We start from the raw sequence: 13,526 nt of genomic DNA on the forward strand, positions 1-13,526 counted from the left end.
CACTTAACAACCTTCCAAAACACCCTAGCAACCACCCAGAAACCCCCAAGAACACCCTGGAAACCCCTTGGAGACCCTAGAAATTTCCACGAACACTTTGGCAATTACTGAGAAACCACTGTGAACCACCCAGCACCCAACCAAATCACCCTATCAATCACCAGAACACCCTTTGAAGCATCTAGCAGTCCCTTAACAACAACTCAACTTCCCCCGCTGAACACCCTAGCAACCACCAGGAGACCCTAGAAATCCACCCAGAACACCTTATCAATCACTAGAACATCCAATAAACTAATACATACCAAAATCCCACTAGAAGTCCACCAAGAACACTATAGCATGTTCCATATCCAAAACATCTTAGAAGGCATCTAGCAACTACCAATCACCCTAGAAACCGTCAAGAAGACATTAGCGACCACTTTCCACCTTAGCAACCATCAAGAACACACTAGCGAACACTTTGCACCTTAGCAGCCATCCAAAACATTCTATCAGGCATCTAGCAACTACCAATCACCCTAGAAACCGTCAAAAAGACACTAGCGACCACTTTGCACCCTAGAAACCATCAAGAACACACTAGTGACAACTTTCCACCCTAGCAAACCTTCCAAAATATCCTAGCAGGCATCTAGCAACTACCCATCATCCTAGCAACTACTTTGCACCTTAGCAACCATCCAAAATGCCCTACCAGGCATCTATCAACTACCTCACCCCAGCATCCATCAAGAACACATTAGCAACCACTTGCCACCCTAGCAACAATCCGAATATAGCAACTACCCATCACCCCAGCAACCACTTTGTACCCTAGCAAACATCCAATACACCCTAGCAGGCATCTAGCAACTACCCATATCCCTAGCATTTATCAAGAACACACTAACAACCACTTTTAACCCTAGCAACTATCAAGACATCCTAGCAGGCACCTAGCAACTACCCACCATCCTAACATTAATCAATAACACATTAGCAAACATTTTGCACCCTAACAACCATCAAGATTACTATAGCAACCATCCAAAACATTCTAGCCAGGCATCTAGTACCTATCTACCACCCTAGCAACTACTCTCCACCCTAGCAACCACCCAAAACACCCCAGCAGGCACCTATCAACTACTGATCACCCTAGCATCCATCAAGAACACACGAAAAACCATTTTGCACCCTAGCAACCACTTTCAACCCTAGCAACCATTCAAAACATTCTAGCAGGCATCCAGCAACTACTTATCACCCTAGCAAACACTTTGTACCCTAGTAACCATCTAATACACCCTAGCAGGCATCTAGCCAAACATTACCTTAGCATCCATGAAGAACACATTAGCAACCATTTAGCACCCTAACAGCCATCAAGAACACCATAGCAACTATCCAAAACATTCTAGCAGGGATCTAACAACTACCTATCATCCTAGCAACCACTTTGCACCCTAGTAGGGATGGCGAAAACTAAAAAATTTCTTGACCGACCACCGAGCCTCATTAGCCGGTTGAAACCGGTTAACCGATTAGTTTAAAATATGGTACGCTATTTGAAATAACAGCCATTTCGAGCCGCGCCTGCAATTTCGCAACTCTGTCGCATCTCTCTGCCGCTCTGCCTCCCGCACACACACGCACACACTGCCACTTGTAACGGCCAAAGCTATGTTTTTGCATACATTACATTATATTGTGAGGTGCCCTTTAAGAGACTGATCACGTAACATATAACTCACGCTGTGTGGAGATGACGTAGAATGACTACGTGACTGTTTTAATGAGAACCATACAGATGATAAGTTCGCTCTGCCTTCTTGCTATTATTTTGCCTTCACTTTTATTTTGTAACGCCAAGAAAGAGTTAAACTCTCATGTATGAGAGGGGCGCGTTGTCATGTACCAACCATTAAATGTGTGGATCACCAACTTTGCCGTTTTCTATCTCTTTCATTTCACTAACTTGAATAGTTATCCGGGTTAGAGCGTTACACACTCACGTCACTTTTTTAAAATCCCAGACAGCGCGAAACATGAGTCCCGCAAACGCGGCCCCGAAGAGCTTGTTGTATGTAATCGTAGGACAAATGGCTCCTTAGTTTCAAATGGTTTGGGTACAAGGTGATCGCTTTGAAAATAAAGGCGTTTGTCTAGGTTAGAAGCTCATTTGAAACATTGCCATGGCTCATTTAAGAAAATGACAGCTCCGAAGAGACGCTGCTTTAGTTGAGGTAACAGTGCTAACCATAATAAAGAAAGATGATGATCATCATCACCTTATCGGTTACCACTGAAATGTAGATGTAATGTATTTCCAAATCTAAGCCCATCTTATGCGGAATGTTGCCTAATAGACTGCAACATGATAAAACCAATGGATAAAACAGGCACCTTCAGAATGCGTAAAAGACGCACCGGCACTTTTTTTTTAACCGACTACCGACAACTTTGACCGGTTAACGTTGATACGGTCAACCACCGGTCAAACGGTCATCGGTTAACATCCCTACACCCTAGCAACCTTCAAAACACCCTAGCAGGAATCTAGCAATACCCATCACCCTAGTAAATGCTTACAACCCCATCAACCACCTAGCAACCCCATCACATTCCCTTGGATACCCTAGCAACCACCAAGAACATCCTGGTGACCACTTTACACTGCAGCAACCACCCACAACACTCCAGCATTGTCACAGTCATTTTTACACAGTCAAGCACCACTTGACTAGTTATATCATAGCTTTGAAGTTAACCGTTTCGGTGCAGAGCGATTAGCTGAGATAAACAGAGCCCTTAGTGACTGTGGAAAGATTATTATTTAATATCTCTGTGAACTAGATCAATAAGAAATTAATTGTATCTGTCCATGTAGATAAAAGAAGCCAGTGGCATCTGCTGAGGTCAGTCTTATGCTTTGCCTCAGCGAGGTGTATCAGAGCTGTCAAGTCCACTATAAACACACGGCGGTCGTCCCAGTTCTTCTATCTGTGGGCCTCAATTATAAGTGGTCTCACCAGATGGTCTCCGTACCGTGTCCCCCGCTGTGGACGGATATGACAGGGACATGTACAAATAGGATGCAGAAGATTACTTGCCCCTCTGAGGGGATCGCCTACATATTGGTACCTCCTTCTCACCCTGGGTTTCAAACCTTCACATCCATATCTTGCTTTGTTTAAATTATGAGGTATGAATATTTTAATTGAACTCTTGAATATTTAAACTAACCCTACAGACCTCACATTAATTATTTACATTCCTGCTAATCCATAAGCATTTGTTCCTCAGCCACAATCCTTTTAAATATCTTGGATATAAAGAGCTAGCATTCATTGAACAGAGCTGGTATGGAATGTACCATATAAGCCTGTAATGTGTTTATTTTTTGCTGTAAAGCACGACACGTGGCATGCCGACGTCTAAACAGCGCTTCCATTTGCTAACAATTTACCTGCTGCGTTTGTGCTGTTAAAAGCGCTTAGAATCGAGAGCTACACACTCAAATTAAAAGTGTCCTTGCGGTGAAAGAGTGAAGGTCAGCCAGAGAGCCAGTTTGTCATCTGCGCTTGCGGGACTCAAAATGATTCGTATGAGCGCTGTCTCCACGAGCAGTGCCCACTCAAAGATCATCTGGGAACACCACAGACAATACGTGGTTTATGTTTTGTGCACGGGTGGAATTATGATTACGGTTATGAATTATATAGTCTACTCATTTAGATTGGCAAGATGGAAATCTAACTGAGTGTTATCTTTGTGGATAATGAGTCAGAAAATGATCTGGGATTTGAAAATAGAATAGAAAGCAATACTGTGAAAAAATATCAAAATATTCATCATTTAAAATACTCAAACATGGGTTTAATGAAAAAAAAAAACTTACTGAATACTTAGAGAAATACTGAATGAAATATATTTAAATATTAATAAACTTTAATAAACTAATCAAAATAACATTTAAAATTAAAAAGGAAAAAAAGAAACATTTAAAAGAAATGTTTCAAAAAATATATTTAAATATTAATATTTCAAATATTCAAAATATGGGATTTAATGGGGGGAAAAAACATACTGAATACTTACCGAAATACTGAATTAAATATATTTCAATATTAATATGAATTTAAATTAATTTATTAATTACATTTTTAATTACATTATTAATTACAATTAATAACATTTAAATTAAAATAATTAAAATAACTTAAACTTTAATTAAAATAAATAAAAATTAAAAAGGTATTTAACATAAAAAAGAGTTGCCAAAGAGAATGCCAAATAAATATTTAAATATTACTATTTAAAAATGTTAAAACATGGAATTTAATGGAAAAAAAACACTTACTGAATACTTACAGAAATACTGAAATAAATATATTTAAATATTAATATTAATTAAAATAACATTAAAAATTAAAAAAAAATTGAAAATACAGAATGCAAATTAAAAATATTTAAATATTAATATTTAAAATTTTCAAAATATAGGATTTAATATCTAAGTAAATGATGGATCATTAAAAATACTGAATATGTAAAGAAATATGTAAATATTAATATTTTAAAATACTCAAACTTACTGAATACTTACAGAAACACTGAATTAAGGATATTTAAATATTAATAAAAATAACATTTAAAATTACATTTTTGACACATTTAAAAGAAAGTTATTAAAAAACAGAATGCCAAATTAAAAATATTCAAATAATGATATTTAAAACATTAAAAATATAGGATTTAATGTATAAGTAAACGAAGAATCATTAAAAATATTGAAACATTTCTAAATACTAAATTAACAAATATGTAAATATTAATTCTTTAAATACTCAAACACTGGATTTACTGAGTACTTACATTAAATATTATTATTAATTAAAATAAAAACAATTAAAATTAAAATAACAAATTCAAATGAAAAGCTACAAAACATTTTTTGAAACATTTAAAAGTTGTTAAAAATACAGAATGCCAAATTAAAAATATTTAAACATAAATATTTAAAATTGTACTAAATACTGAATTAAATATATTTAAATATTAATATTTTTCTAAATTAACCTTAAAATTGAAATGACATTAAAAAGGAAAATAAAAACACATTTGAAACATTTAAAAGATTTAAATTGGTTAAAAATACAGAATGACAAATTAAAAATATTTCGATATTAATATTTAATCGGATTTTTCTTGTTTATTCTTTATTAAGTTTATTCTTATTTTGACTTAAATATTTAATTACTATTATTATTTATTTAAAAAAAATTATATTTAAGAATCTATGCTTTTACTAGGTGCAAGGTTTATACGTGAGGTTTTATACAAAGTTTATGCATCTTGAGTTCTGCTGTCATTAAAATCAAAAGAAAGGAAGCCCTGAAATAAACATTTTTCAATAAAAAAATAAATAAAATAAATTCATTTATTCAAGAACTGTTTACTAAAATGATCAGGTTGTTAATATAATTTGTAACAACAGTTTTTGCATGAATAAAAACACCCACAAAACTCAAGACTTCCAGACCTCGCTGTATTTCATCTGTACATGGCAGATTTGAGTATTCATTACAGATTTGTGCACTTAAGACATTAAAACACACCCAGCTACATGTCTGACAACTTAACCCTGAACATCACCGCTGGTATTTCATCCTGTCAGATCTACAGTGCTCCTATAAAAGGAAGCTGCATGTTCTGGCTGCTGGTGTTCAGCACACTGACAGGTTTTCAGGTTTCAGCTGCGAGTAAAATCCAGCATTAGACCTGACAGTCTCTCGCTCCCCTGCCATAGAGACAGAAACGAGAGGCAAGGCACAGCGCTCTTAAGCATCGCATCTCCCTGTCATCTCAGACAGGTCTGCAAAAGCATATCGATGCAAAAAAGGGAGAGAGGAGAACTTCCTAGAATCGCATTGGCCCACGGTCCATCATTAAACCATAAAAGGGAGGAGCAAATGTATCCGCGATGCAAATTGCATGAAGGACTATGATGAATGGGACGTGTGCGTACGTGCCTGCGCATAGAAATGTGTGCATGCGTTGTGTTTTCATTCCTTTAAGATGATGCAATCGCAAGCCCCTCCTCTGACCTCAGTACAGCCAAGATGGTGGCAGCGAGCAACATCACAATTGCCACATCACAGCGACCACATCCTCACCGCCAGCACGCTTGCCAGAGGATGAGTGGGAAGAAAGGCGAGAGGGGGTTGGAGGGATAATAAAGAGGAAAGGAGGGAGGAATGGGGGATGAATAATTAGACCTCCAATGAGCTTGCAGCAGCAGTATCGCACAGCGAACCACAAAGCGGTCCGCTGAAACTTAATCATTGGCTGTTTTCTGAAGCTCACAACAGCAACATTTCCGCTGACTCTATTTCAGCGGTAAAGATGGAGCGAATGGGCTCCTAGTGTTTGTGAATAGGTATGTACATACACACAAACAGATATAATGCATGAGTTATTAAACTAAATGAATCATGGATAATAATGATATGACATTGTCTTAAATCACTCATGGTCATTTTCAACCGTGTTTGTTTTGTTGGAAATGTGAGAAAGAGTAAACATGGTGTTTCAGCTGTTTTTCTAGCAACAGCAATCTTGAGATCACACATGCATGTTCACACTCACATGCAATGACTCATCCCGCATTGAGGACGTCAGGGACAGAGCCATTAATAGAGGTACTGTATTACACACTCACAGAAAAATACACCATGATGTATGACAGGACATTTGTGGGGCACATGATAAAATAAGGTTATATAAAGTACTAAAAAACATTATTTAACTGTGTAAATGTAATTATTTGAATTCTTATTTTTGTTTTTCATTTTCAGGAAATTTTAATTTCAAGATAATTATACTTAAACAAAAAAAATTATAAAAATCATTGAGGCATAGTTTATGTGTCAGAAAGTACAGTAAAAACTGTAACACTGAAATATTATTGCCATTTGAAATAACATGTCTATTTTAATATTAGATTTAAATCTAAATTATTACATTAAAATTAATTAACATTTGCATGTAATTTTATTTTGATGTAATACCTGTGATGTCAAAGCTGAAGTCATTACTCTAGTTTACAGTATCACATCTTTACATCCTTTTGATATGCTGATGCTCATGAAATATTTCTAATCGTCACCATTACTGAAAACTATAGAAGCCTGTTTCCGCCTCTGAATGAAAAATAAAAAAGGTAACTGCAACTTCTCTCACAATTTCTTTCTCAGAATTATAAACTCAGAACTCTGAGAACAAAAGTCAGAATTGTAAAATACAAACGTGCATTTAAGAGAAACAATGTTACAATTGTGAGATACAAACTCGCACTTACGAAAAAATTCTGAATTTCAAGATGTAAACTCTGAGTTGCGAGAAAAAAGTCAGAATTGCGAGATATAAACTTAAAATTGCGAGATACAAGTAAAAAGCCAATTGCAACTTCCCTTGCAAATTGCAACACGCTTCCCTTGCAAATTGCATGATATAAACTCGTCTCACAGTTGTGTTTTTGTTTCTTTAGAATTGAAAGTTTATATCTTGCAATTTTTCCTTTTATTCTTGCTTTTCTGAGTTTATATCTTTTTCAAGAAAAAAAGTCAGAATTGCGAGATATAAACTCACATTTTCGAATAAATTTGTTATTTTCCCCCAGTATTGGACTATATAATTTGGAAGTTTATAAACTAATAGTCTGAATAGTGATATATAAACTCAAATGCAAGAATAAAAGTCATAATTGTTACGAAAAACAATGTCAAAATTGCGAGATATAAACTAGAAATGTGAGAAAAAAGTCAGAATTGCGAGATACAAACTTGCATTTATGAGAAACAATGTCAGTATTGCGAGATACAAACTCGCATTTGCGGAAAAAAAAGTCAGAATTGCGAGATATAAACTCGCATTTGTGAGAAAAAAGTCAGAATTGCGAGATATAAACTCTGAATTGCTAGAAAAAAGTCATAATTGCGAGATACAAACTCGGAATTGTTAGAAAAAAAGTCAGAATTGCGAGATGTAAACTTGCATTTGCGAGAAAAAAGTCAGAATTGCGAGATATAAACTCGGAATTGCTAGAAAAAAGTCAGAATTGCGAGATGTAAACTCGCATTTGCGAGAAAAAAGTCAGAATTACGAGATACCAACTCGCATTTACAAGAAACAATGCCAGAATCGCAAGATACAAACTCGCATTTACATCAAAATTGCGTGATGTAAACTTGAAATTGCAAGAAAAAGTCTTGAATTGCGAGTTACAAACTTGCATTTGTGAGAAAAAATATATATGCTTAATATTTTGTGGAAACAACAATGCTTTTCCTGCTGAATTATTATTTTAAATCAAAATCTTCTCTAACATTATAAAAGGTCTTTACTGTCACTTTTGATCAATTTAATGCAAACTTGTTGAATAAAAGCATAAATTTACTTAAAAAACATATTTTTAACAGAAGCGTACATTGAATATAATTAAATCAGGACAATATTTAAAACAAGAAAAACAACTGGAAGAAAAAAAATATTTCAAAACATATTCTGTGAAAACAGCTCTTTTTCATTTTCTTTCAAAGTTGGGATATTAAAGCTTGGGGCCGTTGGATACAAAAGACAAAAGCGGTTGGGAAACTTATGCAACTTTGTTTTAAGTTCAGATACCTCTAAAGAAAAAAAACTAAATTTTGCAGTTAAAAATTGTGTGGGTGATCCCAGAGCAGCATATAAATTTGCTGCGAGTGGCTGTCCTCAGGGGAAGGCATCATGGGAACTGATACCGGGAGTTTCCAGTACTTCCCTTCATGTTCTTCAAAGCTAAGGTTACATTTTCCAACTGCCAAGAGCTGCCCAAGGCAGAGAGTGTGATCTCATAGCACAGAGAAAGAGGGGAAAGAGACGAGGAGGAGAGGAAAGCAGTAGTAATAAAATAAAAGAGCAGAGGTGGGGAAATTTACCTGTACCTCTAATTAATGATGGAGACTGCGGGGAGTATTGATTGTTAAGACTCACCCAAATGGATCAATGCACACTGGTGGAAAAGAGCTGCTGACAAAGCTTTCTCTCAGGAATATCCTATTGAGTATTGTGCTCAGTGCGGCATGGGACCGTCCATTAAAATGCTTTCCCTTTAATATAACAGCATTTAATACCTGACCTAAAGGAACAGTTCACCCAAACATGAAAACCAGTCAGCGTTTACTCACCCTCATGTTGTGACAAACCCACATGCAGTTTGTTTTCTGTGGAACATGAAAGTAAAACTTGTTTCATAATGACTCCAAAACAGACAAAGCAGTGAATATGATTTAGTTTTTGATTCGTTTCTCAATTCCGAAGACACTTTTACGAAGCTTTTGTGTTGTTGTTGTTGTTGTTGTTGTTTATTTTTTTGTTAAATTGAAAAGGAATTTTAATTGAGGTAAAAAAAGATGAGGGTGAATAAATATAAAATATTTAAATGTTTTGGTGAACTGTCCCTTCAACACACAGTCAGACCTTTTCCAATGAAAGGTTTAAGCTGCGAGCTATGAAGTAATGAAAACCTAAAGCTATAAAATTTCCAATAAGCTCATCACTCTGACTTTATCACCACTGTCTATTTGGTTTATTAATTTGATTGTTAGTTTCACACAGCCTGTCACAGACTCAATAAATCACTAAATATTAAACATGCGCACCTAAGCGCTGGATAAATCACATGGTTAAAACTGGCTCCAGGCCACGAAAACACAAAGCTTACACGACAACTCGGTAAAATGATTCACAGATTGGTCTTCCAGGGCAGCACAAATATCCCTCCTGCCGTCCGGCAGACGGTAAATCTGTCCGACACACCCTGATGACATCACCGCGGTAGAGAGTGATTAGTGCCCACTATCAGGTTTGCTGGCCGAAGCTCAAATCCACCTCCCTCCCCCTCTTACTCTCTTTCTCCGTTTCTATTGGAAATATACACAGACGGGCACTGCGCTTTCCCTGACCAAGTCAAACAATACGTTCCAGGACATTGCTGAGCTCTGCTTTCTTTGGTAACTGTGAGATTCATTGCTCACCAGTGCTTACGATCTTCCTGTAATTTCAGGTGGGAACTGTGTGTGTTTACTTACGAAGAGAGCTGGCAAGTGTTCAGACTCACTTGCAACTGATATGCATACATTTATGATTGCAATAAACAAGCTGCTTTATGATAACACTAATCATTATGTCATTTATGATAATTGCGCCACATCCCGTTGCTTCGTTTAAACAAACAATAGGTGGCTCATTACAAAAGGAGGATCATACGAAGACAAACAGGCTTACACATAACTCTGAAAGGTCTGTGATTACAGTTAGAAGGGTCAGAATGAATAAAGCTAGCCTTCGATGTCCTGTCCGAGGCAGAAAACAGTCAAGTGTTGATGGAGGTGCAGGTGCTACAGTAAAATCAGATCAAGGGGAGATATGGGTAATCTAATCCCTCTGTTGGCAAAAATTCAGCTTAGCTTTTATAACTGCTCTACGAGAGAATACTAGCGTGTGTAGGTTTATGTCCATGCTAGGTTTTTCCCATAGTCCCAAGTCCCTTATGCTTACAAAAAGGCTATAGAAAGTTGAGAAAAACAGTGAAATATCATTACAATTTCAAATAATTGTTTTCTAATTCAGTGTATTTTAAAATGTTATTTATTCCTGTGATGTCAAAGCTGTATTTTCAGCATCATAACTCCAGTCTTTAGTGTCACATGATCCTTCAGAAATCATTCTGATATGCTGATTTGGTGTTCAAGAAATATTTTTTTTTATTATAAAGTATGGAAAAACTGTTAAAAAGTTGTTAATTTATCAGGAACAGCATTTATTTAAATTAATTGATTAACATTATAAACGTTGTTACAGTCACATTTGATCAATTTATACAACCTTGCTGAATAATAATAGCATAACTGAATACTAAGGTGTGTATTAAGTAGGGGTGGGCATAGATTAATTTTTTTAATCTAGATTAATCTAGATTAAATTTTCGAATTAATCTAGATTAATCTAGATTAAAATGGCTCATTTGAATTCTGCTGAAGGCATTCAGAATATGTATGCTACCCAAATAATGACTTAAAGTCTTTGAGAATGGATCATAAAGCTCATAAAGCTGTTCTATGATAATTTGTTGATGAAAATAAATTATGTTCAATTAGATGTACTTGTGTAAACTAACTAACTAACAATGAAATTATTTTTTCTACCTATTAGATTGTGTTTTTTTAACGTCAACACCTACCCAGCCCATTAGTTACACGGTACTTTTATTTTGACAGGTTTGCCATGAAGTTTCTGTGTCATACAGTATGATATGATGATAGTTTTGAAACGGTAAAAGTGACACTCACAGCAGTTTGGGAGATTGAGTTTATCTGTTCATGTGAGATGAAAATGCCAAAAATTACCGGGAGCGTCACGTGGGTTCAGTATGCGTGTAGTAAAAGCTCGTCTCCGCCATGCATACATACAGCTAGGCAAACGGAACATATCGGATTCATATTAAAACGATCTTTTTGCATTTCAGTTTTCACATACACTAGTCCATATCGCGATTTGAATTAAGTGACTGACCAACATTTGATTTATGAATCCAAAAAACGACGAATTTACGTGGCATTTTGCTATAGTAGATCCGGTTTTTATGAATGGAGGACGACGTGATCCTGTCTGTGTTTTGGCGGAGGAGATTTAAACGCGGCGACCATATTCTATAGTCTTCGGTATACATCCGCGTTAAACTATCAAGGTGAAAGTCATCATAGCTTGCGTAGTTTAGACCCAGCTCCCAACCCAGATTTGAGAATAGATTAACGGCGATATTTTTTTTATCGCGCGATAAGAGTTTCACATTAACGCAGCACGTTAACGCCGATAACGGCCCACCACTAGTATTAAGTAAGAAATAATTGGCGACGGGCATTTACGAGAAACAATGTCAGAATTGCAAGATGTAAACTCAGAATTGCGCGAAAAAATTAGAACCAAGATACAAACATGCATTACTCTAGTTACAAGTTGCAAGATACAAACATGCATTTACAAGAAACAATAAAATTGCGAGATACAAACTTACATTTGCCAGAAAAAAAGTCAGAATTGCGAGATGTAAACTCAGAATTGCTAGAAAAAAGTAAGAATTGCGAGATACAAACTTGCATTTACGAGAAAAAAGTCAGAATTGCGAGATACAAACTCGTATTTAAGAGAAAAAAGTCATAATCGTGAGATACAAATGTGCATTTACAAGAAACTATGTGGTAATTGTGAGATACAAACTTGCATTTGCAAGAAAAAAGTCAGAATTGCGAGATATAAACTTGCATTTGCAAGAAAAAAAATCTGAATTGAAAGATACAAACTTGCATTTGCAAGAAAAAAAGTCAGAATTGCGAGATATAAACTCAGAATTGCAAGAAAAAAGTCTGAATTGCGAGATACAAACTTGCATTTGCAAGACAAAAATCAGAATTGGATGATACAAACTTGCATTTGCAAGAAAAAAAGTCAGAATTGCGAGATATAAACTCAGAATTGCAAGAAAAAAGTCTGAATTGCGAGATACTTTCTTGCATTTGCAAGAAAAAAAATCTGAATTGGAAGATACAAACTTGCATTTGCAAGAAAAAAGTCAGAATTGCGAGATATAAACTCAGAATTGCAAGAAAAAAGTCTGAATTGCGAGATACTTTCTTGCATTTGCAAGAAAAAAAATCTGAATTGGAAGATACAAACTTGCATTTGCAAGAAAAAAAGTCAGAATTGCGAGATATAAACTCAGAATTGCAAGAAAAAAAGTCTGAATTGCGAGATACTTTCTTGCATTTGCAAGAAAAAAAATCTGAATTGGAAGATACAAACTTGCATTTGCAAGAAAAAAGTCAGAATTGCGAGATATAAACTCAGAATTGCAAGAAAAAAGTCTGAATTGCGAGATACTTTCTTGCATTTGCAAGAAAAAAGTCTGAATTATGAGATACAAACTTGCATTTGCAAGAAAAAAATCCGAATTGGAAGATACAAACTTGCATTTGCAAGAAAAAAAATCTGCATTGGAAGATACAAACTTGCATTTGCAAGAAAAAAGTCAGAATTGCGAGATATAAACTCAGAATTGCAAGAAAAAAGTCTGAATTGCGAGATACAAACTTGCATTTGCAAGAAAAAAAGTCAGAATTGCGAGATATAAACTCAGAATTGCAAGAAAAAAGTCTGAATTGCGAGATACTTTCTTGCATTTGCAAGAAAAAAAATCTGAATTGGAAGATACAAACTTGCATTTGCAAGAAAAAAGTCAGAATTGCGAGATATAAACTCAGAATTGCAAGAAAAAAGTCTGAATTGCGAGATACTTTCTTGCATTTGCAAGAAAAAAGTCTGAATTATGAGATACAAACTTGCATTTGCAAGAAAAAAATCCGAATTGGAAGATACAAACTTGCATTTGCAAGAAAAAAAATCTGCATTGGAAGATACAAACTTGCATTTGCAAGAAAAAA

This window comes from Garra rufa, chromosome 20 (genome assembly GCF_049309525.1).
Source record: "Garra rufa chromosome 20, GarRuf1.0, whole genome shotgun sequence".
NCBI classification, from domain to species: Eukaryota; Metazoa; Chordata; class Actinopteri; order Cypriniformes; family Cyprinidae; genus Garra; species Garra rufa.